Genomic DNA, 26,431 nt, shown 5'->3' with positions numbered 1-26,431 from the left:
CAAGCATTGGCAATGCCAATAGGTCTCACCGAGGGGAGACCTATTGTCTTTGTAAATCAGGTGGGGGTGGCTAACGGGGATAGCCAACCCGTGTACATACATGTGTACTGACACATCAAACATTTTTTATTGACCAATCTAACATGGCGGGCAGTTATGTTTAATCAAGTGATAAGAAAAGTAAAAACATTTGCACACATGTAGATAAATGAAGTAAACAGTCCAGCAGCACTTTGCATCATCCAGGGCCTCATTTACAAAAAACAAACAAAAATAAAACACCAAGTCAGAAAATGGTGACTGAAAACTAAACAGAGAATTGTCAAACACGAACTACAGCCATGTTTAAAGAAAAGACAGCACAATTGGGGCTTTATCTTTTTCTAGGTTTGTACACGGGAAAAAACGTGCATACATTTTGTGGGCTGTGCAATTGTATTCCTTTGATCTGTACTGGCTGTGCAATTGTATTCCTTTGATCTGTACAAGACGAGGACAGAAAATGTCTCCACAAAGAAAAAGTTAGCACTAATGTGATCAGCCGAAGCTGACACGAGCAGAGTGTCCTGAACTGGTGGTGCAAGGAATAAATGGAGTTTTAATGAGCGCATGCTCGAGCTCCGTAGAGTTCATTGCAAAAGACAGGGCTGCAGAAGATGTCTCACCGCTTTCCCTCTAAAGGCCCCTGGGCACAGTTTTTAGAGCACTTTGATGAACTAAAGCGACCTCTTTAGAAGTTCGAGCGACCACACACAGTGATGTATTTATGTTTTTTTTTCACAAGAGGCACAATAAGCTGTGCCATTGATGATAATAATAATAAAAAAGACATTAAGCCAAGGCTGTAAGCTGGGCAGGTCTTGCCGGTGGTTCTGCACCGGCAGTTCTAAAAAGCAGTTGCTGAGACGGGTCCCTACCGGGGTCTCTATTTTTGCCATCACACTCGGGATGTAAAAATACCTCTTAACTCTGCAGCAGTGCCACCCTTCACTGCCTTTGGTGTCACTTCAAAGAGACTGGCAATAGTTCTTTCGTCCCAATCATGAAGCGTTTTCAATATGCTATACTATGAAGTCATCGTTATTTATGTTATGCAACTCACAACCATTGACAAAGCCAATAGTACTGACGTGTAATGTTACTTGCTGCAGTATCTATCTGGATGTAATGGAAAAAATAGCAAAATACCAGTCGGGCGGCACACTAAGCTAAACATACATTTTCAGCTTAAGTGCTACGCCCCTTTGAGAGAGCCCCCCCCCCCCCCGTTTCTTTCATCCCACAACCATGTGACCCAAGCAAGAAAAGTAATACGTTTAAAATACAATCTAAAAAGTAACGGGAACTAAGTTAATGCTGTGTGGGGGGGGGGGGGGAGGGGTGCGTGGGGGGTTGAAATGTTAAATAGGGACTTCCATGAAATTTAGGGCAGGAGACAACTAACTATGTAGGGATTAGGGATCATACACTGCAGGGGACATCTGAGGGTGAGGAAAAGCACAGAACAAAACAACAGAGACTGCCTGGGCTGGGCAAGGGGGCATTCACTCTAGCTCGCTATCTACATCTGCTGCTCTAGAGACAACAGGCACTCAGTCGCTCTCTTGGCTGCTTGCATTGCAATGGCTGCCGGTTACTTCGGGGCACTTCACGCAGTAAAACCAAAGAGAGGCGGAGAAATTAAAGCTAGCAAGCACAACACAATAGCAAGTAGAACAAGTTTTACTTGCCTCTATTTGTTTGAAGTAACTAACCGCAATCTTTTTTGCATAATTGCAGCACCCAAATAATTATACAATTTTCCAAAGAAGCGTAGTTATGGCAAATGCCGTCCGACAGCAGCATACGCGTGCCTGGTGAGGAGGAAGCGGCGACACTTAAAACATTTCACATGCTATTAAGGATGCGAGTGAGTGATGGAGCAGGAAGTGCAAAATTTTGTATATCTCCTCTATTCTTGCATGAAAATACTAATTATATAATCTATTAACTATATTATTAAACGAGTGTTGCATGTATACTAATTAACATTATTAAAACTTAAACTACACATGGGATTTGCTATTTGCATGGCTATATAACTTATAACTAAAATCTGTATGCATATTAATGAGTAGTATATGTGGTAATAGAATATTACATGATATATGTTGCTTTGCGACGTTGCATCATCGAGGAGGACAGAAAAAGGTGAATATAATGGCTTTGAATGTTGCTATGTGCTAGATAAATACAAGCACATAGAGGGATTAGTAAGGGGTTAACATTATAGTCACCATTTCTATGTATTAATTATTCTTTTGTGTTTGTTTCGCTTAAGTTGACATCTGAGCCTAATCTAATATGGCCGCTGACATCGCACGCAGAAGTGGCCACTGTCTCACGAGGTGCGGAGTGAACTGCGCATGTGCGAACAGTATTGTGAACCTCTTAGCAACCTTTGCTCATCATGTTCCTGGTCAAGGATATGAATTTGGTGGTTCGCCAAGATAGGGGAACAATCAACCTTACAGTAAACCAGAACAAGCCGACACTTTGGCTGACAAGTGACCTCACCCCTCGAACTGTACTGAGAATAAGGGAATAAGAATCGGATGATCCCAACCAGCCAATCACCACTGTTCTTGGCCTAAAAATGTATCTTCTTTAACATGAAATCATTATAAACAAGCATTTACAATGCAATGGTCTCGGCATTGGTAAAGTTCGAGCTATTGGCATTGCTCATGACATTATTTTTGTTTAGGTTTTTGTTTTTAAAACATTTAAAGAAACGGCATTGTCATGATCAATGCCAATAGCTCTAACTTTAACAATGCCGAGACCGTTGCATTGTAAATGCTTGTTTAATGTCCTTGCGAAGCTTGCTCCGTGTCACTTACATTTGCATGCAGGTGAAGTGACTGCAGGCTCGTTCATCTCCGGCCGCACATCGGTACAGTCAGTCTAAGAACACTGACATCACCCTCTGCTAGTGCCCACCCGCTCCACCTGTGCTTCTTGGACAGAGAAAGTTGTGGGTGTAAGTGCTGTGGTGGTATTACTTTTAACCACGCTTGTGGTGGTGACGTGGGAGGACTTAGGAAATCACAGTACTCCTTCGCTTGCACCTGGTTCCTATGAGGATGACATCAACGGTGACCTCTAGCTCACGAGGTCGAATCTTTTACAGGGCCAATTTATGCGCTTATGCTTCAGAGGTCGGCAAACTGAATAGCTTTAAATCGGATAATAGTATATTGGCCAGCGCACAGCACTTTCAAATGGGTAAATGTGATATTAAGAAGCTACATAAACTAATTATTGCATACTGTGACCTTTATCAACCTCGGAGGGCGTGTTTATCTAGCGTACCACAGTCAGTCTAAAAACACTGACACCTCCCTCTGCTAGTGCCCACCCGCCTCACCGGTGCTTCTGGGGCACACACAGGGTGTAAGTGCTGTGGTAATAGTACTTTTAAACACACTTGTGGTGTGGAGGTGGGAGGATGTAGGTAAAACACATCACGCCGTCATTGCATGGTATGATGACATCAGCGGTGGCCTTCACACTTCTCGGGCTTTACCACTTCTACTTGTGCACACGTTTATTTTTATTCAGTTTTCTTTTGCGCGGACACTATAGCAAGGACAGGTAGTTAAGTGTTTGTCTCTTCTGCTGCACCGGAAGAAACAAAACTGCTCCGCCTCCGGATGAGGTTACCCAGCCTCACATGAGCCACAAACAGGACGGTCCCACGCCCACAACAAGCGCCACTCTCAGCTCTTTGTTCCTCGGTGTGCTATAATTACTGACGCAGCGATACACATAGTCGGCAGAATTCAAATGCTTCCATTTGCGGCTATTATTCCCTTAAATCGACCGCTAAATGGGAGGCTTCAGACAGACAAGTGTTCATCAAGCCAAGATCACGACGTGACATTTCTGAAAGCGCTCTGCCGAGTTTCCAGGGCCTGGGAGGCTTTGTGATGGAATATGAAGCTATATAACATGTATTGAGCGAGGATGCTTAAAAACTCACACTGCAGTTTATTTCAATCAATATTGCTGTTTTATGCTGAAGGTCCTCGCGCAGCGCTCCTCTCTAACAGGCTGTAACGTGTGCAGCATTAATAAATGTTGGCATTTGCTCTGATTACTCCTTCAGCGCGAGCGCCGGGCATCGAGAGACTGCCAAGTCCTATCACTCGTCCTGTTCTGGTGCAAACTGCCAGCTGCTCGAATCCTTGGCGTTCAGCGATGCAGGCACGTTGAATTAGGAAATGGATATCTGAATACCGCATTGACAGGCTAAATAAATTATTGATATTCTGTTTCATTAGAATAGAGTGACCAGATTCTCAAAAGAAACAAGGCAGAGCAAAAGGCAAGCACACCACCGCCTTTCTCCGAGGCAGAGCAGAAATGCCTCGGAGAAAGGCAGCGGCATTTTCGGATTCGGGGGCGTGTTGGTCTTTTCTCTCCTCCAGCGATTGGCTGGAGGAGAGAATGAGACTTCTTGCAAAAAACACGCCCCCCGATCCGAAAAGGACGGGGCCTAATCGGAATGACTGACCTCTTCTCCAATGGCTGGCCAGCATTCAAGAGGCCAGCCAATGGAGAACAGGGGAGAAGAGGGGCGGGTTCAAGCCCCTCTTCTCCAAGTCATTAAATCTCGGAGCTAGACTGCGCAAGCGCAGCCGAGACCTAAAAAGGGTGGTAGAATAGAGAGTAAGTTAGTTTGTGATGCTTTTCCTGATGGTCCAGATGCTGCCCGACCGCTTGATTACTGCAAACTTTTTCCAAATCCACTGGCTATGATAGATGCTTGCACGATTTCTGGTCCTTTGATAAAATTGGGGACTGTAACGTGCTGAGCAGAGGACTTTGAGCTTTGGCCAGCTTTATTCGGACAATTTGCAACAGACTCTGTTATGCAGAGCCAATGAATTAGAGGATCCCAAATAGCCAGATTAGGTAAATATGATGTTCTGCGATTTACTTGAATTGATCTAGAAATTCTAAACTTTGACGAGACAAATGCAAATATAAATCATCATGAAAATTTAGATAAACATATATTGGTTAATAAGAAATATGAGTTTGTGGTTTTTCATTAAGGGAAATAAGGATTCTGAGTCTTAAATGTGTTTTAGCTGGTTCTAAATCACCATCAACCAATCCAACTAATTGGTCCGTCGACCATGTGGGTGGAGTGCCTTGATGTTTAGGATTAGAGATCTATAGGCGACGGATGTTAATGTATATTTTGTAAAATAACTTTTCTCTGCCCATAGGTTATAAGGTGTTCCCCCCCTACATGTCCAGCGCTTGAATTACTCATCTCTCCTGTGTGTGTAGACTCGTGAATGGTGACGTGTGTGTGTTGGTGTTATGGGCCCCACCAATGAATGAGTGTATGAATGAGTGTGCGTGACAACGGGTCTGCGACGCAGGGAGGATATCGGTATATGTTGTTCACCATTTTCCCAGTCTTGCGCTGGATCAGTTTTTCTGGTAGCAGAGTTATGGTTTTATTGTATTGGTGATTATTGCTTATTGATTTGATTATTGCTTATTGATCTTTGCATTTTGCTTATTGGTTATGGGTTGCGGATGTTTGGATGAATATTGGTTTATGTATTAACACTATATGTTGAGTCGTGTTGAGTTCTATGTTGTTTTTGAAGGCTTCTGGGATGTAGGAAGCTGGATGTTCTGTAATGATTCCGTAGTAGGGCAGAGGTAAGCGCTGCTCTCGGGAAAGACGGAATTATTGTTGCCCTGTAGGTACACAGGGAAAACGTGTAACGATTGAAGTTGCACGACGCATTGCCTGGGTTTGATTTGGTAACATTGTCGTGTGTTGCCGCTAGGGACATTTCTGTATGAGAGAAATGTATGGTAGCGAAGGTCATCTGTGAAATTTTGGTCTTAGGTACCCAGGAGTCCAAAAGGCACTCTGATTACGCTTATCACTGGAAAGGTAATAGGTGTTCCCTAAGCTTGTTAGAAGGATAAAGTAGAGGGATGTGCTACTTTATTAACAAATGAAATAATTCTGTAGTAGGGCAGAGGTAAGCGCTGCTCCCGGGAAAGACAGAATTCTGTGTGAATGAACTACATTTTCCGTGCCAATGATATAGCATTCAGGTTAATTGTGAAACTCTGGTTTTATTTCTCAGGAGCAGTGGGTCTCCAACAGGTGTCTTAATTCTAGAGAAACAGTTAGCTAATGCTTGTTAGAAGGGTAAGGTAGAGGGACGTGCTACTTTATCAACGGAAGTAACGATCCTGTAGTAGGGCAGAGGTAAGCGCTGCTCTCGGGAAAGACGGAATTCTTGTAAGAAAGGTCATTAAGTATTCTTTTGTTAGCGAAACAGATAATGGTGGCGTTTTTATGTCGTTACTAACAGATTTGCAAGTCAGAAAGAACGAAAGAAAGTTTGCCGATAAATTTTGTAAAGGGGGGGTCAGCAGAAGCAGGAGTAGCGAGAAAAGCTGACGTCAGAAAGACCGCGCTGGGATTGGACAGTCAGTAAGAGACGTAGACGCTCCTGATTGGTGCGTTAGTGTGAGTCGTGCTACGATTGGTTAAAACAGAATAGTCGTAGGGAAAAATCTAGCGATACACGGAAGACAAAATGATGTATTACAATCCACCAGAAAAAGTCCTGGTTCGGAAAAATTAAGAGCTTATTTAAAAAGGACAAACTGATTGTGTCTAGAGAGGGACAGTTGCTTCCCCCACCAAAATCGCCCGCATCCTATATGGTTGCGAAATACAGATATCATACTTGTATTCGGTTGGACAATTGGGCAAAGTATACAAAAGATGATGGAGTTCTAGCTTTTCCAGAAAACGGTTCGTTCAATTTAGCGGTTTTGAGAAATTTGAGAGAGTGAGAATGATGAATCTAGAACCGAGACCTAGACCAACACATTTTGAAGCATTGACAGAATGGGAAGATGAGATGCATGACAGAGAAGTGGTGGAAGGTACAAATATGTTTGGTAGATGGTATGGACAGGAGAATCATGACGATAGAATGAGGAGATGGCAAAGCGCAAATATGACTGATGGGTTGTTTCCTGTGAGAAGTGCTGAAGAGATTAGCAATAGAAAATGTATGGAAAAGAGAAAGAATATCGAGTCAGGATGGTATGGTGTGCATGAATCGGAGGATGATGTTCTTGACATGTTTTATAAAAATCCACCCCCATATCAATCAGATTCCACATTATTGACACCAAGTGCCCCAATAAGAGAGATTCCACGAAATATACAATTTGAATCAGTACCACAAGAAGTAGGAAGAAACAATCCTTTTAGAGAAAAAGAGAAAACACAACATTGTAAAACGGGTAATGAAAATTCAGCTGAACTAGCGAAAGCCACTTTAGAGTTAACTGAAAGGTTTAGGGAATTAACCAAAAATGTGGAAGCTGTAACCGTTCCTGTAACTATAGGACCTGTAATGCCTATTTTTGATAAACAGAAGGATAGTGAGCATTGTCTGATGATTCCTTATAACAGAAATAAACAGACCAAGAGGCCAGAAAAAAATTGCAGATGAGAACCCATCGAGACAAAAAGCAGGTATTGCAGAACAAAATACGCCTACAAATTTGACAGTAAATCAAAGTTTAGTGGATAGAATAATAATGACGACAAAATCAGTCCCAGGATCACCGGAGAGTTTAGTACAACAGAATAATGAGAAAAATAGAGTAGGGCCTACTTCAGAAGAATTAAGTGAATGGCTGAGGAGTTTACAGCAGAAAAATACGGAATCCCAATCTAAAGATGTGACCAAGCTGAAGATTGTTTTGGAAGAATTAATAGTAGGGACTATCCCCACGGAGAAGTTAAAAGCCTATCAGGATGAAAGATTATTTTTATGTAAAAGTATAACCTGGGGAGCGAGGAATCTACACGAAAGACTAGAAGAAGTGGCAACTGAAATGGGTATAGACTTTGAAAGAGTAAAGGCTTTACAAAAACCATACCGAGTAGATTTTTCTAAAAAGGTTATTGAAAATCTGAACACCGCAGGAAGAACAACACAGATTAAAGACAATCATTTTGTTAAGAAAATGGGGAGATTTGCGGATAGAAAATGAAGTCGCCTGCTAAGATGTAATTGATGTATTTCAGTCGAATTGGTTTAATAAAAAGAATTTACAAAAAAAAAGAAAATGGGGAGATGTAGATAAATGGAAGAGTAGGTGGTTTTGAAAACGAGATGATGTCTCAAAACATTTGCAGTCTTCCCCGTAAGAGAAAAGGAAAAGGTAGTAATAGAATGTCCCATGAGAGAAATTCCAGGAGGAGGATTTGTACATGTCCCTTGGACTAGACAAGATATTTTGTCATTTACCAATGATTTTCCTCGACTACGCGAAAAGCCAGTCGAGTGGTATAGGCAGGTAGATAGGTTCGTAAAGTTATCAAAAGTTTTATGGATTGATTTAAATAGTCTTTTTGACATAATAGTACCAGCAGATTTATGGACAGAATGCAAACTTATGATTAGCTGGCCTACACAAGAGTACCCTAGAGACCCAAAAACGGGTGCCCCTGATCCTGAAGTGATGAAAAAATATGAACAGATGATTGCCTTTCTGAAAAACAAAGTACCTCCCAAGGAGACTGATTGGGTAAAATTTGACCGAACTCATCAGGAAGCTAAGGAATTAGTACATGCTTATTATGAGAGGTTAATTCTCGCCTTTAAGCAATTTAGTGGTGATGAAAATTTGAGTGAAAAAGATTTAATTCACTTTGTATATGGGCTGCGTCCAGAAATAAGTGAAATGATTAAACAGCATACAGTGGACTGGCAAAATAAGAAAATAAATGAGGTACTGAGACATGCAAAATATTTTAGTGATGAAATTGAAGCCAAACAGCGCAAGTTAAAAGAAAAGGCTATGTGGGCACAGGTAAAAGTGGCAGAAAGACAGGAAGCTCAATTGATTGAACAGGCAAATGGTGCAGGTATGAAACCAAAATGTAATGTTGGAAAAGGAAAGGGACAATTTAATATAGAAGAAGCCAAAAAGAAGTGGCCATGTCATAATTGCGGAAGAATAGGGCACTGGAAATCAGAGTGTAAATTTCCCCAGAGTACTAATGGTGATAATGCATCATTGAATTCGCAGGTGCAGAAAGAGGTGAGTTGTCAACCACAGCGATAGCAACAGGTTGTTGCCCAACAGAATCAGGCGCCAAAACAGCCTTTTCCATAGTGCGTAAATCCTCAGAAATACAGTAATGAGACAGGATTCTACAACGAAGAACAGGTAACTAAGCTGCCGCGCGCTAGTGCTGTTTCGCAGTATTGGCTACAACGCGATGAGAGTGAGTCAGAAGAAAGCTATTGACGGTGCCGAGGGGAGGAAGAAGAGTGCGTACTTGGCGCAACTCTAGAAGTAGACCAGACAGGTCCTTTTGTGGATGGAAAGGTAAATGATGAAAATATTACTTTCCTAGTAGATACTGGTGCTACTCGTTCAACTGTCAGGTCAGCTGATGTTAAAAACCTTCCTCTCTCGGACGAAACAATCCAAGTAGTTGGAGTATCCAACAGACAAATTAAAACGTCTCTCACTGAACCAGTAAAAGTTAACATAGGGAAATTTTCTGAAATGCACCGTTTTGTTGTGTGCGATTCAAGCCCTGTAAATTTGTTAGGAAGAGATTTTTATTGTTTTAAATGGTACAATATAAAAACATTGACCCTGTCGATCCAGCAGCTGACATTGACACAACATAAGAATCTGCCACATCTCCGCCCCCCCGCGAAACCCCCCCCACCCCCTCCCCCCCGAACCGCCTGCTCATAATACATTTCCCAGCCATTTCCCCCAGACCTTGCGGCATTTCTTATGGCAACCTCGTGCCTGATAGAGAGTCCGTTCTTGGGCCGCGCACCAGTCCACGCCGGTGCTCCATTTGGCCACGCTAGGCGGCTGCGGTTGTCCAGGCCGCTGCAATGTCTCGCTTCGCTACCATGAACGCTGTTGTGAGAAATAACTTCTCTGCGCGTGTGCCATCAAGGCCGTCAGTAATGCCCAGTAGGGTATGCCGAGGGTCGTGTGGCACCTCCCACCCAAAGACCTCTGTAAGCTCCGCTTCTATGCCCCTCCAGTACCCCCCCAGATCGGGACAAGACCACACCATATGTATAAAGTCAGCCGGCTCAAAGCCACATCGGGGGCAAGCTGCATCAGCGGAGAGGCCCGCGCGGCGCAAGCGTGCCGGTGTGAGGTAGGCAGTGAGGCGGTAATAAATTTGAATAAGCCGCAGTCTAGCGGAGGCTGTCACCAGCCTGGGGGCCATAAGGGCGTCCCGCCAGTCGGCATCGTCCAGGGGACCCACCCACACCTCCCATCTCTCCTTCAAACCTTCTCGGGATACGGGGGTATTGTTAACAAGGGAGCGGTATATCCTGGAAATACCCCCCCTCCCTAGGTTGCCCAACATAACCTGAGCCTCCGGGGGGCTGTGATCCGGCAGCCTAATGTCCAGTGGGGTGTATGTGCGTATGGCATGGCGCAGTTGGAGGTATCTATAGAATTGGGATGAGTGGAGGGAGAAGCGCGCCTGCAGCTCCGAGTACGAACACATGCGTCCCCCCGCCAGACATCTCCCAGCTGGGAGATACCAAGTAGGTTGCACGAACGAAAACCCTCCAGTTCCGCAACCTCCCTCAACCAAGTGCCGTGCCAAAGGGGGGTGGCACGAGTCAGTTTCCCGGTCCACCGGGTGTGGCGAAGCGCCACCCGCCAGGCCATGAAGATCGCTTTGGTGACATCTGGGCAGGGGGCAGGGACGGGGGCACCGTACAGACGGTCCTGGATGCAGGAGAACCCCAGGTCCTCTAATTCCACTCTGTAAGCCGGGTCGGACCATCCCCCCCCCAAACCAATCATGAACGACCAGAAGGCAGGTAGCGAGATAATAGAGGTAGAGATCAGTCATGCCGAGACCCCATCAAAGGTGGGCAGGCGACATGTCGAGAGGGCCAACCGCGGTCTCCCACCACCCCAGAGAAATCTGGTCGCCATCCCGTCCAGCTCGCGGAACCACAGCCTCGGGAAAGACACGGGAGTGTTCTGCAACTCGTAAAGGAACCGGGGGAGAATCATCATTTTGTATAGGGCCACCCTCCCCAGCAGATTGAGCGGGAGTGAGTGCCATCTTGCCAGGTCCACCTTGGCTTTCTTGACCAGGGGGGTCACGTTAAGTGCCCAGCTCAATTCTGGGAGAAGGGAGACCCAGATGCCCAGGTATTTGAAGGACAACCGGTGGAGGGGGAATAGTGTTTTGCCAGTCAAAGCATTCCCGGGAGGGGTGGAGAGGCACAAGGACCGACTTCCGTGGGTTGAGGTGGAGGCCAGATGCGCGACCAAAGCAGCCAAGGATGTGGAGTGCGCGTGGGCCCGAGCGCGCCAGATCCCCGAGGTACAGCAGGACATCGTCTGCATAAAGGGCGATTTTGTCCGCCTCCAGGCCCGGCCACTCCCAGCCCTGAAGGAGAGGGTCTGCTCTGATCAGGGCGGCCAAGGGCTCCATCGCAAGTGCGAAGAGAAGGGGCGATAGCGGGCACCCCTGCCGCATCCCCCGGCCGATCCGAAACGGCTGCGACAGCGCCCCGTTAACCAACACTCTGGCACGGGGGCGCGCGTAGAGGACCCGCACCATTGCTACAAACTTGGGGCCGAAACCCATGTGGGTCAGGACATCAAACAAGTAGGCCCACCCAACCGAGTCGAAAGCTTTCTCAAAATCAGCGAGCAGGAGGGTGAGATAAGGAGGTAAGCGATGGCGGTGAGCCAAGGCCACATGAAGGCGTCGGAGGCAGTGGAGGGTGCCTCGGTCCGGCATAAAGCCGCATTGGTCCGGGTGTACCAAACATGACAAAAAGGGTCGGAGCCGCTGGGCCAGGACTGCTGCATAAAGCTTAATGTCCGTGTTAATGAGGGAGATTGGCTGATAAGCCGACCTGTCACGAGACGGCGGCGCAGACTTGGGCAGAACCACAACGGTGGCAATATTAGCCTCTGGAGGGAAGGAGCCTTTTTTGACCGCTTCGGCAAAGAGATCCCTCAGCCGCGGGACCAGGTGCTCCTTGTAGGTGGCATAAAACTCTTGGGGGAAGCCATCCGGTCCCGGGGTCTTCCCCGAGGACGTGCGCCCTATCGCATCTCCAATCTCCTCAAGAGAAATGGGCGCCTCCAGACTCTCCCAGTCCACCGATCGAAGTTGGGGAAGGCGTAGGTTGCTCGAGGCGAGCAGAGAGGCCAGGGAAAGGTCCGGCGCCCGGGCCCGATATAGTTGCGTATAGTACTGAGCGAAGGCTTCCGCGATCGCCACGGAGGAAGAGTGGAGCACGCCATCGGTGCCGGTCACCGCCAGAATGATACGTGCGGCCCTGGGGTAAGTGGCCAACCGGTGCAGCAGCGCACCGTTCTTATCGCCCCACCCGTACACCCTCGCCAGCGAGGACTGCCAGAGGAGCTTGGCCGCATCAAGCGACCGTTGACGAATCTCCTCACGCAAAAGCCGCAGCTGCCGAGACCTGGCAGGATCGTCAGTTTCAGCGAGAGACTGTTCCAAGCGCAGCGCCCGGGCCTCACAGGCAGTGAGCTGCTGCAAGTGCTTCCGGCGGTGCCGTACCACATGTGCCTTGGCGGCCCCCCTAACGGTGGCCTTACAGGCCTCCCAGAGGGTGCCTGCCGAGAAGACCGACCCGTCATTATCGCCATAGTAATGCGCCAAGGCAGACCCCACCTCCTTACGGAGTGTCTTATCCTGGAGGAACCATGCGTTAAAAGGCCACATCTGGAGGGCCCCACAGGGTGGGGGGCCCAGGCAAAGGAGGACTGGAGAGTGGTCGGATAACCCCCTGGAGAGGATGCGGGTGTCCTGGACGCCTACACAGTCGGCGGGGGGACGGACAAAAATCGTGTCAATGCGGGCATGGGTGTGGTGGGCGGCCGAAGTGTGAGTATATTGCCGAGTGCGCGGGTGCCAGGTCCGCCACGCGTCAGATAGGCCCTGAGCCTCCATCCAGCCCACCAACTGCCTCGCCCGTGCAGCGCAGGAGTCAGAAACCGGACCCGAGGAGACTAGCTGTGGGGCCGAGACAGCATTGAAGTCCCCCCCCAGAAACAGAGTGCCCGGAGGGAGAGTCACCAGCCAAGAGGCAACCTGAGCTAAAGCCTGGGACAGGCCGGAGGGCGGCGCGTAAAGCAACAGGAAGCTGAGCGGCCGACCCTCAAGCGTGCCGCTGACGACAATCGCCATGCCTTGGGGGTCCTGGAGCACTCGGGATAGGACAAAAGGGAGAGAGCGGCGCAGTAAGATAGCAACCCCCCGTGAGCCGCGCGAGAACCCGGAGTGCCACACCCGGTCGTACCCATAGCGCGCCAGAAAGGGGCATTTCTCGCCAAGCAGGTGGGTTTCCTGAAGCAGGAGCACGTCTACCTCTGCGCGCTGGGCATATTTGAGGACGGTGGCACGCTTGAGCTTATCCAACAGGCCGTTCACATTCCAGGATAGGATGCGCATCTGGGCCTTAGGGATTAGGTCCTCCATGACAGCAGCGGGAGCGAAACGCGCCGGGAGCGACGCGGCCCAGGGACGCCAGGGAGGCACCCTGGAACGGGTCTCACGCTGGGGAGAGCCAGCGGACGGCGGGGGCAAACGGACGACGGCGGAGTGCGTGGCAGTGTCTGCATGGAGTAGTGCGAGAACACATGTGGTGTAGTGCTGCATGAACGGCTCATTGGAAAACAAACCCAAATCAAACAAAACACCCTCCCAAGGAGGAACAAGCAAAGAATACCCAACCCCAACCCCCACACCCTACACTTCAGGAACGGAAGCATCTGTCGCCCTAACTGAACCAACATGTACAAGACCCCAAGCGTGGGTGCTCGGGTACAAAGAGCGTAGTGGACCCCTCCAGAATTACGGATTACAGTGTCTTGTCCTAAGTTGCTATAGGAAACTTAAGGTTGCGGAGCCCCTCGCCCCATCACCGGGCAGGGTCACCGCCCCCCCCCCCCCCCTGTAAATAGAGAAAACAAAGCAGAAGTCACATAGCAGGGCTGCGGGAAAGGTCTGACAGGTCAATGGGTGCTTGGAGGGGGGTCCGAGACCCATCCGGCTGGGGCGACAGATGGCGCCGAGACCCCCCGACCACCAGAGATGATGTCCCAGACGAGGCAGAGGAGTCTCTCTTTTTGCTGTCAAATAGGCTCGCGGACCTGGTCCTGGCCCCTGGCACACCACAACGTCGTCGGGAGTGCGTGCGCTTCTTGCGCCGTGAGCGTTGGGACCCAACCGCAACCGGGCCCCGGGCACACTACTGGGCGACACCCCTCCGGACCGGCACACTGGTTTCTCCTCGGTGAGCCAGACCCACGCAGCCCTGGGAGTGTCAAAGAACAGTGTCTTGCCCTGGAAAATGATGCGCAGGCGAGCCGGGAATTGGAGCTGGTATTGGAGGCCCAGGGAGCGCAGCTTTTGCTTCACTTCCGTGTAGGAGCGGCGTTGTTCTTGGACCTCTCGGGTGTAGTCCGGGAAAATCATAATGGTGTGGTTATTAAAAGTCAAGGGGCCGCTCGCCCGTGCCTCTCGGAGGATAGCGTCTCTGTCCCTGAAGTGGAGGATCCGAAGAATAAAGGGGCGCGGGGGGGCCCCCACTGGAGGCTTGGCCGCCAGCGACCGGTGCGCCCTCTCCACGACGAACCAGGTGGACAGGCTTGTCGCCGGCATCCAGGACTTGAACCAAGCATCCAGGAAGTCGCCAGCTCGGCCAGACTCGACCCCCTCCGGAAAGCCCACCAGGCGAAGGTTATTGTGGCGGGCGCGGTTTTAGGCATCCTCCGCCCGTCTATGCAGTTCCTTGGAGTGGGTCGTGAGCTCCCGGACCTGGTCTTGGAGCTGGCGAATGTCGTCTTCCGCCGTAGAGATCCGGGACTCCGTTTCCGTAATGCGGGCCGTGGCGTTGCGGAGGACCTGCCGCAGGAGTGTAACATCCACCTTCACTTCCCCGACCAGCCCCTCAAAGGAGGTGCGGGAGGCATCAATGGCTTGGAGGATGGCAGCCAAGTCTTTATTCGGGGCCGCCCCCCCACTCGCACCCGGCGGGTCCGCACTCGGAAACTGGTCAATCCTCGTCTGGTGGGACGCCGGCGGCGGCCTGGGACCCTTTTCCTTGCCCATGGCAGCCCCCCGGGAACAGGCGCCGGGGCAGAGGCCGAGGCCAGGCTGGGCGGACCGTCAGATTGCCTTCACTCGTCCGACAAAGCGGCCCCCCGCACCAGGCCGGGGACGGAGAAAGCGGGGGAGGGGCAGGGTAGGGCTCAGAATCCAACGAGCACGCCACTTCCCCAGGGGGATCCGGACCAGGCCTCACCCACCTTGCTGCGGGCCGCACCCGCGGTGGTCACCAGTCGAGGGACAGCGCACGGGCCGTCGAATCACCGCCGCCCACCCCAGTCCACGGGGCCGTCCCGGTCAGCGGGGCGACTCTGCATCCACCCTCGATCCCGGGCCAAGTCCAGCGTCAGGTGGGCCACTCCGCCCGGTCAAGATGGTCAAGGGGAGGGCTCCTACCGGTAGTGCCTCCCGGTAAATGGTGCAGGGCGAATGTAGTCTTCAGCAGCCACCAGGCCCGTCTCAGCGCCCTCCACCGCCGATGAACCGTCTCAGCCCCGCGTCCGGCAGCCGCCCCTGGAGGCCGGCGGGGACGTCGCCGCCCCGGGGACCGGCAGGCTCTTGCTACTGTCCTGAGAGGAAACCAGGCCTTCAGTCACCCCGGGAAGCACGCTACGGGGCACTGTGTGTGGGTGCCACCAGGTGCGGCCGCACTGCGCTGGCCGCGGCGCCGGAATGCTCACTCGGGAGCGTTTCGCTGGTCCCTCTTGAGGAGTACTGCGTAGGTCTGCTCAGCCGTATGTCAGGACGGAGGGGGAGAAACAGCAGGAGTCCCAGATGGTGCGCCGTTACAACAAGCAGGCACGGGTGGGGGCCGCGCCGGGCGGACGAGACAAGGGTTCCCCCCGTGTGCGCCGGCGTAGGGCTCGGGGTCGGCTCCGAGCCGTGTCCTGCAGCGGAGGTAGAGGGTGGGTGTCGACAATCGCAGCGCCAGGACCGATCTCCCGGGCAGGCCCACACAGCTCGGGCCGATCCGCCCGCCGAACAGGGCCCCCCCCCCCCGATCGCGGGCCACCACCCCCGGCAGCTCTGGGGGCGCTCACCTGCCGTCGCCTCCCTCAGGGCACTGGAGGTCCGGTGGGGGCGCGTGCGCCACTCCGACGACTCCGACGACCGGCCGCCACCAGTCGCGCGGCCTTCTCTCCTCATGGTGCGCCGCGGACTCTCGCAGCCCTCCGTGCCGGGTGCGCCCTGTCTCCCCGGTGCGACCCACGGGTCTCTCAACTCGGCTCCGGAGGCTCCGAAGCGGCCAGAAACTTCACCGAGGGTGGGGCAGCAGCTCCGCTACATGGGGGACCGCCGGTGCACACCTAGGACAATCGTAGCGGATTCAGGGCGGATGCGAGGGGTCCAGGAGCCTCACATCAGTGCGGCCATCTTGGTTAGCGCCAACTAGCGCTCTCCTAGGAAGAGATTTACTGTGCAAAATGAATTGCACCATATTTTGCACTCCCGAAGGTATAGCATTTGAGACCCCTGATGAAGATGTACTGTATAAAATGACTATGGCTAATATGGAACCGAACCTGAGATTACGAAGGCATTTGCTGTATTTAACCCTGAATTACTACCAAAAGAACTGAAAAAGACAGTAAAAGCAGAAGTCTGGGATTTCACAGGAGAAGATGTGGGATTAATGGAAAATGTAGATCCTGTAAAAGTGACTGTAAAGGAAGGAATAAGTTACCCAAATATTCCTCAGTATAAATTGACACCCGAAATAATTGAAGGAGTTACTCCTATAATAGAGAAAATGATTAAACAAGGTATTTTGAGAGAAATAATGAGTAGTCCATGTAATTCACCAATTATGGGCCTGAAAAAGCCTAATGGAACGTTTAGAATAGTACAAGACTTGAGAAAAATAAACAAAATCGTTGTGTCAAGTTGTCCTATTGTACCAAATCCATCTGTGATTTTTTATCAGATTCCACATGATGCAGAATGGTACACAGTAAGTGACCTGCGTCCTGCTTTCTTTTCCATTCCATTGCATCATGACAGTCAGCGGATTTTTGCGTTCCGGTTTGGCGAACGTATTTTGGCATGGTGCCGAATCCCACAGGGGTATACAAAGAGCCCCTCAATATTTAACCAGATATTGAAAAAGTCCTTAGAAGATCTAGAGATGTCCGAGAGCTCAGTACTGGTACAATACATTGCCGACCTACTTGTGGCGTTAAAAACTCGAGAAGCTTGTGTAGTGGATACCATAGCATTGCTAAATCATCTGGCAGATGGAGGACTTAATGTATCCCCATCGAAATTACAATTCTGTCAGAAAGAAGTACAATATTTAGGACACAAAATTGAAAAAGGACTGAGAAAAGTAACTGCAGAGAGAATCAAAATATTAAAAGGAATCAGAGCCCCAATGACGCAAAGAGAAGTGAGAATGTTTCTTGGAATGGTTGGATATTGTCGTCAGTGGATAAGTAACTTTTCCCCGATTGCAAAACCTTTGGTACGCCTGACAAGAAGTGATGTAAAAGACCCCATTGAATTAAATAGGGAAGAATTAACAGCCTTTAAACAATTGAGAGACAGTTTGTGTGAGGCACCAGCACTTGGCATGCCTGACTATAAGAAGGAGTTTGAACTATACTGCAGCGAAAGGAATGGATGTGCACTTTCTGTATTAATACAGAAACATGGAAAACTGAGAAGACCAATTGCATATATTAAGCTATACTCAACCCTGTAGATGTAGCATTGCCAGGCTGTTTGAAAGCTGTAGCCGCCACCTGTAAGAGCCTAGAACAGAGCGAAGGAATTGTGATGGGATATCCTGTGCGAGTGTTTGTACCTCATGATGTGGCAATCCTTTTAACAAGGAGCCGCACTCAATTCATGATGCATAGTCAGCTGACTAAATATGAGAAAGTCATATTAGGTGCAACAAATGTGAGCCTTGTAAGAGGTCTGAATGTCAATCCTTCAACGTTATTGTCAGATGCTGAGAATGTGGAAGTCAGAGATGATGTGGATCATGACTGCTTGGATGTGCTTGATTTCTGTACCAAACCACGACCCGATATAAAAGATGTACCTTTGACAGAAAGTGACTATGTGATGTTTGTGGACGGGTCATGCTTGAGAACAGACAAAGGAATTCTGAGTGCAGCATATGCAGTATGCACAGTAGCAGCGGTAATGGAAGCGTCTTACCTAAAGGGAGTAAAATCAGCCCAGGTTGCTGAACTTTTTTTAAAAAAAATTTTTATTTTGTTTTCAGAACAGTTAAAACAAAAAGACACTGAAACAGACCTTGCGCACAGATCCTTTGACCAATTATCACCCAAATGCACAATCCCACAACCAACCCCAGTTCTATTGTACTGATACAGACTGCGGCTCCCCACCTCTCCACCGCCCCGTAGGCCATCTCAACAGTCCGAATCAGAGGAGTCCTCATCTGAAAGCGATGGCGGGTTACATATTCCTCCCCTATACTTGTTCCATGCCCCCCAGACCTTGTCCCACTTGCGAGAACATCCCTGCCTGATAAATACTGATCGCTCAGCGAACATGGCTACATCCATATCTCTCCTCCATACGGACAGCAACGGCACCCCCATCGCTCCCCATTTTTGGGCTATGTTCCTTTTGGCCGTCATTATCCCCAACGTTACCTAGCTCTGTGCCCGACGATTGGTTGCTGAACTTTTTGCGTTAACCAGAGCATGCAAGTTGGGAAAGAATGTAAGAGGGACTGTGATAACCGATAGTCAATATGGCTTCGGTGTAGTGCATGATTTTGGCCAAATCTGGTCACAAAGAGGGTTTTTGACTTCAAGTGGAACCCCTATAAGGAATTCTGAAGTGGTTGGCAAATTGCTTGAGGCGATACATCTGCCTAAGCAAATGGCTGTTGTGAAGTGTGCTGCACATACAAAGAATGGAGATTATATATCAGCTGGAAACGATATGGCTCAATATTGTGCACAAAATCAGAATTCTGTTAATCGGGCAAAGGAAAAGGAAATTAATTCATGTCCCTTGTTGTTTACTAACATTGTGAATACATGGGAAGAAGTGAGGCAGTTACAGGAAGAAGCAGGAGATGAGGAAATGAGACAGTGGGTAAAAGCAGGATGTGCACCAAGGGAAACAGATCATGTGTGGGTTTATCGGGATGGAAGACCAGTTATGCCTGATAACATGGTGTCCGCCATGGCACGGATGTATCATGGACAAGCACACATAGGGAGAGATGCAATGCTTAGATTGTTTAAGCAGACATGGTACAATGCAAAATTCAGACTTGTAGCTGAGAGCCTTTGTCAAAGATGTCTTATATGTCAACAGTTCAATCCTGGAAGAAAAACAGTGGTAAGTCTAGGAACGATAGGTCGAGAAGGAGGGCCTTTCACCAGAATGCAAATCGACTTCATTGAGATGCCCCCCTGTAACAGGTTAAGGTATGTTTTAGTGATGGTCTGCCTGTTTTCTAGATGGGTAGAAGCATATCCCACAAGAAGAAGTGATGGAATTACAGTAGCAAAACTGCTTTTGAGGGAGTTCTTCACTAGATTTGGGTTTCCAGTCACAATTGAGTCAGATAAAGGAAAACATTTCCATAATGAAATCATGAAGCTAATTTGTGAGGCATTGAATGTACAACAAAAACTGCATTGTGCCTATCGCCCAGAGGCTTCTGGTGTGGTGGAACAAGGAAAAGGCACTATTAAAAACAGATTAGAAAAGATGTGTTTGCCACAGGATTGAAATGGCCCGATGTCTTGCCTCTGGTACTCATGACTATTAGATCAATTCCAGATAGGAACACAGGTTTGAGTCCACACGAGTTTGTGATGGGGTGAGCAATGAGGCATGTATTCATACCAGTCAACAAGTTATTGCCTATCTCTGATGACTTGGTGTTGGATTACTGTAAGGGGTTGGCTGACTCCGTTCATTCTGTGTTTCATCAGGTTGGATCGGATGCCACCACCCGTGAAAAGAAGCCAGCTCATGATCTAAGCCCAGGTGACTGGGTGAGAATTAAAGTGCACAGAAGAAGGAACTGTTTGGTCCCACGTTGGGGAAAACCACGACAAGTAATTTTAACTACGAAAACAGCTGTGAAGTGTGCAGGATTAACGAACTGGATTCATTCTAGTCATACTTTGCAAATTCCAAACCCAGTGGATAACAAGGAAGGAGAGTACTTTGAAGAATCAGAAACAAGTTCTGAATCTGATACTGAGGACAACAGATCAGGACAAAATCCTGGAAGGGGGGGGGGGGAAAGAGTCAGAACCAAATTTGATCTTTGCTCCAGAGAACATTCCTTTGAATAGGAAGTTGCAGATTTCTGACACCAGCTCAGACTCAGAGACTGAACAAACACAGGTGCATACTGGAAAAGAGAGAAGCAGTGAAGACACCATTAGAGAAATTTTCGATAAGGAAGTTCCTGATGAAAAGTTGAGAGAAATTCCACCTGAAGTAACAAAAGCAGATGGTCAGGTGACAGATACAGAAAGCGAGGGAAAGATTTTTCCGGAAGACCCCCGAGGAGTTGTAGGGAATTCAAACATCCAGTTAGAGGAAGGGACGGTTAGTCAGCAGGAAGATTGTGTGGAAGAAACACGAGGACGGACAGAAGTAGGGAAAATAAAAAGTGGTGGAAAGAAAAACAGTCGAAAGTAAAAGACAAGTTGCAAAAGAATGTAGATTCTCCAAGTTAGGTGAAGAGAGAATCTGGATTTCATTAAGGACACGGAGGCTAGCATTATGCATTACTTTTTATTGCCCAGCTCCTTGCAGCACTTCAAAGTAATACATCACAAAACTTACAAAAGTTCCAGAACACAGAATGTTCATAACACATATAAACCCTAACACAGCAGCCATCTTCCTCTTTTATGCTGCACTTGACTCCAAACTCGTTAACTTCTTCTCTTCTCAGACCGAACAAAACAACTCCATACCCAACTTCTACTGGTTATCTGAAATAACAAAGAAACCAAAACAATCATGTTTTCAGATTCCCAAACTGAAAAGATACCGTTTAACACAATTAAATTTAAACCCTTTTTTTTTTTTTTTTACTATTATTCCCCTCCCCCCTCCCCTCCATAAACTTACCTGGGACGGAGGGAGGGATAATGCTAGCCTCCGTGTCCTTAATGAAATCCAGATTCTCTCTTCACCTAACTTGGAGAATCTACATTTCATGACATGACCGGAGGCTAGCATTATGCATGTTCAAAGCTGTGTAAGAACCACAGACGAAACATGATCTAAAGGTTTCAAATAAAATTTTGCAAAAACATCCGCATTAGACCAATCTGCTGCCTGCAGAATGTCCTCCAAACGACCACCAAACATGAAAACTTTACTTGCCATTGCACCCCTTACCGAATGCGCCCCAAATTCAGTCATTCACACCAGCCTCAATCATACAACCTCTCACCCATCTTGCAATAGTCGCTGAAGTAACAGGCTTAAAAGGTCTCATATATGAAATCAAAAGTTGATCATCACCATGCCTCCTGAACTCACTCATTCTGTTCTCATATTCCTTCAAACATCTAACAACACACAATTTAGGATGATCTTCAAGCCTAGGATAGAAAATTGAAGAAGTCATACACTTTGTTCTTCTTGTAATTCTAAACAAAACTCCATCTGGATTGTAACATCTTGTTAACATCCAAAGCTTGTACATCTGAAACCCTCCTAAATGAAATGAGGCACAACAAAGTCGCCAACTTACCTGACAATTGTTTTAAACTCATATCTATTCATAGGCCAACTTTCAAACAAACTAAGCAATTTATTCACATCCCATAAACAGTTATATCTAGGTTTCGGAGGTCTTCTCAATTGAATACCTTTCATGACCCTACAAACTAAATGGTCTCTTCCGATTGAACAATTGTTCACCAAATTATGACCTGCAGCAACCGCTGACCTACAGCAATTTATTGTCCTGTAACTTAAACCCTTATCAAATAAATCCGACAAATAATTTGACAGTTCTATGGCAGATGCCTCCACGGGATCCAAACCCCGTTCCATGCACCAACAAACCCACTTTTTCCAAGCTCCAACATACCTCTTCTTTGTCCCTGGAGCCCATGACTCACTGAGCAACTCCTTAGCCTGCTCCGAAAGGCCTCTAAACTTGTCTCCACCCCTGAAATCTTCCAAACAAGAAGGCTCAATGCTCCTTGCAAAACCAGGGGATGAAACACCTCTCCTTCTCCTGAAAGAACATCCTCCGTTTCCGGAATCAAAAAAGGCTCTTCTACAGCCACTTCTAACATCCCTGGCATCCAAGCTTGACCTGCCCAAAATGGTGTCACAATTACCAATTGACACTTCTGTCTCCTCACCATCAACAAAACTCTCTGTATCATAGCAAATGGTGGAAAAGCATAACCTTTCACCTTGCTCTAATCCTGTTGAAACGCATCCACTTCCTCTACCAAAGGATCCGGTCTCCAGCTGTAAAACGTCTCCAACTGAAACGTCAGCCTCGACGCGAACAAATCCACCTCTAATGGGCCCCATATCTGATAAATTCTCTGGAAATATTCCACCTTCAGTTTCCAATTGCTGAAGTCTCTTAAATACCTTGAGTTCCAGTCCGCTACAACATTCTCCAAACCTGGAAAATACTCCGCCTTCAAACCTATTTTCTGTTCCAAACAATAACTCCAAATCCTTTCCGCCAGCTGCGTTAGATCCCTCGACCTGCTTCCTCCCAACTTGTTTAAATATCGGACAGCAGAAACATTGTCAATCTTTAACAACACATTGAAGTTCCTCAATTTCTTTCCGAAACTCCTCAAAGCATACAGACCTGCTCTCATCGCTAACCCATTTATATGATCCTTCCTTTCCTCTGTACACCACTTTCCTCCGGTCTCCTGACCCACTAAGCATGCACCCCTTCCAAACAGACTTGCGTCTGTCTCCAACACAAAATCTGCACATATTCCAAATATCGCCCTTCCATTCCATGCTTCCAAATTCTCTAACCACCACATCAACTCTTCTCGAGCTTCTGAAGACAAAATTACCAGATCTCCATACCACAAACCATTCCTTAAATGGAAAGCCTTCAATCTCTGCAATGCTCTGTAATGAAGAGGACCTGGGAACACAGCCTGAATCGACGAAGAAAAAAGACCAATCACTCTTGCTAAAAACCTTAGAGACACTCTCTCTTTCCTTAACATACCCTTCACTTCTGATTATATCTTCATAACTTTCTTCTCTGGTAGACTCAAAATCTTTTTTACTGTATCTACCATAAAACCCAATAACTCCAAACATTGACTTGGTTCCAAAACAGACTTCTCCTTGTTCACAATAAATCCCAGATTCTCCAAAAGATTCATTGTAAACAACAACTGTTTCCTCAAATCCTCCTGACTTTGAGACATAATCAAAACGTCGTCTAAATACATCACCATACGCACATCTCTCTCTCTCAAATACTTTGCAACAGGCCTCAAGACTTTTGTAAAGCACCATGGAGCTGATGCTAGACCAAATGGGAGCGCACAAAATTGATAAAGCTCCCCCAACCATCTGAATTGTAAATACCTTTGACTCTCCTATGCAACTGGAATAGTGAAATACGCATCCTTCAGATTCAGCTTCACTAACCAGTCGTTCTCCTGAAGAATGTCCCTTAACAGATGGATCCCCTCCATCTTGAAATGCCTGTACACAACATATTGATTCAAATTCCTTAAATTTATCACTGGTCTTCAACCTTTTTCCTTCTTTCTTACCAAAAAAACTGTACTCACAAATCCGCAATCCTCTTCTGCAATCTTTTTTATCGCACCCTTTCACAACATCTCTCGTATCTCTTCTGCAACAATGTCTCAAATCTTTTTGAAAAATTAACTCCCTCGGTTCCTTCTTTTGAAAAGTTCAGACTAATTCTATTTCAAAACCTTTTACTGTCTGAATAATCCATCTGTCTGAAGTCATAAACTCCCAATTCCTCACAAACCATTTTAACCTTCCCCCTACCTCGTTGGGAAAGAACCAATATTGATCTTCGTACCTACCTTGGGACCCTTGAAATGACTGAGCACGCCCTCTTCCTCGCGCTCTTCCACTTCTTCCTCTTGGTGGATAAAATCCGGTTGCTGCTTTAAATCCTCTAAAAGCAGCCCTTCCTCGAGACGGATACTGCGCCCTGCTCAATGATCGGCCAGGGAAACGGGCTCTTGCCCCGGCCCTCTCAAAAACTCCTCTTCCGAAAACTCTTATCAGAGAGTTTTGTGCCCTGTTCAAACTAGTGAAGGTATTTATGTATTTTCCTACCCTTTCACTAGTCCCTCACCAAACAGATCACCTTTTGTATCTTCTGTCGGTTCTTTTCTTGCAAAATCTCCCAGCTTCGGACTTATCCGCATTAGAATAGCTTTCCTTCTTTCTGCTGACAACGCTGAACACACATTGCCTAAAAAACATAGCGCTCTTTGAGACCATCCTCTTAAAAGCTCATTGTCAATAGGGACAGACTTCATCTTTGCCTCCTCTGCCATATCTAATATGCGTGCCAAAGGACCCAGAACATCTAACAAACAGTCTTGGCACTGCTTAAGTGCCCTTTCTAACCCCTTCCATGGGTCTCTACCAATCTTAAACAGATAACTAATCAAATCCGGGTCGAGATCCGGAGTCAAGCATGCCTTACCATCCACCGCCGGACGTGAACATTCAGCCTTCATTACTGCTCTTTCTTCCCTCTCAAGAGGCCTTTTTATCCAATGCTTAATGAAACTCGCCACGTGAGGTAATGGCCACCATTCACTGCTCCCAGGATGACGAATCCTACCCGGGTTAAACATCTCCTCACCTTGCGGGTCCTTAAAACAAACTCATCCTCTTCAACATTTAACTCCCGATTTAGGTTCTCTACATCATCTTTTTCCCCTGCTTTTGTGCCGCATAGGACACCCTCATTTGTGCCGCGACGGACACCTTCCACATTCGTGGCGCTTGGCTCACCTTGTCCTTTCCTCAAAAACCTCACTCCAATTTCTATATTTTTTTCTTTTCTCGCCCTTTTTCCATAATTCCTCATTTCACCTCCCCCTCCTTCCTCTGTAGACCAATATTCATCCTCCGAGCACTCGGCTCCTCTTTTCTTCTATTTAAGTACACTCTCTAAAACCTCTTTCATAGATGTCCTCCTTTCCTCTTGCACAATCTTCCTTAATTCAACCTCATTTGAGGTCTGTGCACTCATTCTCCATTTTTTTTTATTTTTTTTTATTTAAATTTTAATCTCAAACTTATTCAAACCTTAACCTTATTTTCCTTATATACTCTATTCTTTAAAACTTTCCTTTTATTCTATGCCTTTTAACTAATCGTGTAGTACCGCTTTTCACCACACCGCCGCTTTCAAATTGTCAACCAAACAGCTGATTTCCTCACAGCGCGCTATCGTTAACTAAACAATGCACCACCGATCCTAAAATAGCCTCCTTGCGTCCTCGCGCATAGTACGCGATGATGCAAGAAGGAATCATTCAGCACTCAAACTTTTCCGCTTCGCTTTTCCAAATCAACCTCACGCTCACACGCGCGTCTAATTCCTTCTACCTACGCCGCGAGCTCCAGATTCAAATCGCTCGCGGCGCAACAGAAGCACAACAAAAATCGGTAAAATCATTACATTTATTTTCTTTTAATCCGCTACCATTTTAAACGCTACCTATTTACCCAACACTGCCAAATCTTAAATTTCCCTTTCTAGTTCTTGACCCATAAATTGGATCTCTTAGTAAAAAAATACTTTTCCTATTAAAACAATCATCTCATTAAAACCCACTCACTTTTAAAACGATAAAGACATACATTAACCTTAAAATAACTCATATTTATACAATACTTTAAATATACAAATAACGAAGTATGTACTTATCTTTCAAGGAGCAGCAATAAAAAGAGGACGATGGCAGCTGTGTTAGGGTTTATATGTGTTATGAACATTCTATGTTCTGGAACTTTTGTGATGTATTACTTTGAAGTGCTGCAAGGAGCTGGGCAATAAAAAGTAATGCATAATGCTAGCCTCCGGTCCGGTCATGAAATCAGAGAGCAGTGATGAAGAAGTACCAGAAGGTCGAGTCCTGAGAAAGAGCATGGAGAGCTGAGAAAAATGATAAAGGAAATAAATTGAAAAGATCAGCAAGAGATGAAATTGGCCAAACAAAATAAAGAGAT

This window comes from Triturus cristatus, chromosome 12 (assembly GCF_964204655.1).
Source record: "Triturus cristatus chromosome 12, aTriCri1.1, whole genome shotgun sequence".
Lineage (NCBI taxonomy): Eukaryota > Metazoa > Chordata > Amphibia > Caudata > Salamandridae > Triturus > Triturus cristatus.
The sequence above is the reverse complement of the archived record's forward strand: the minus strand, read 5'-3'. Positions refer to the sequence as shown.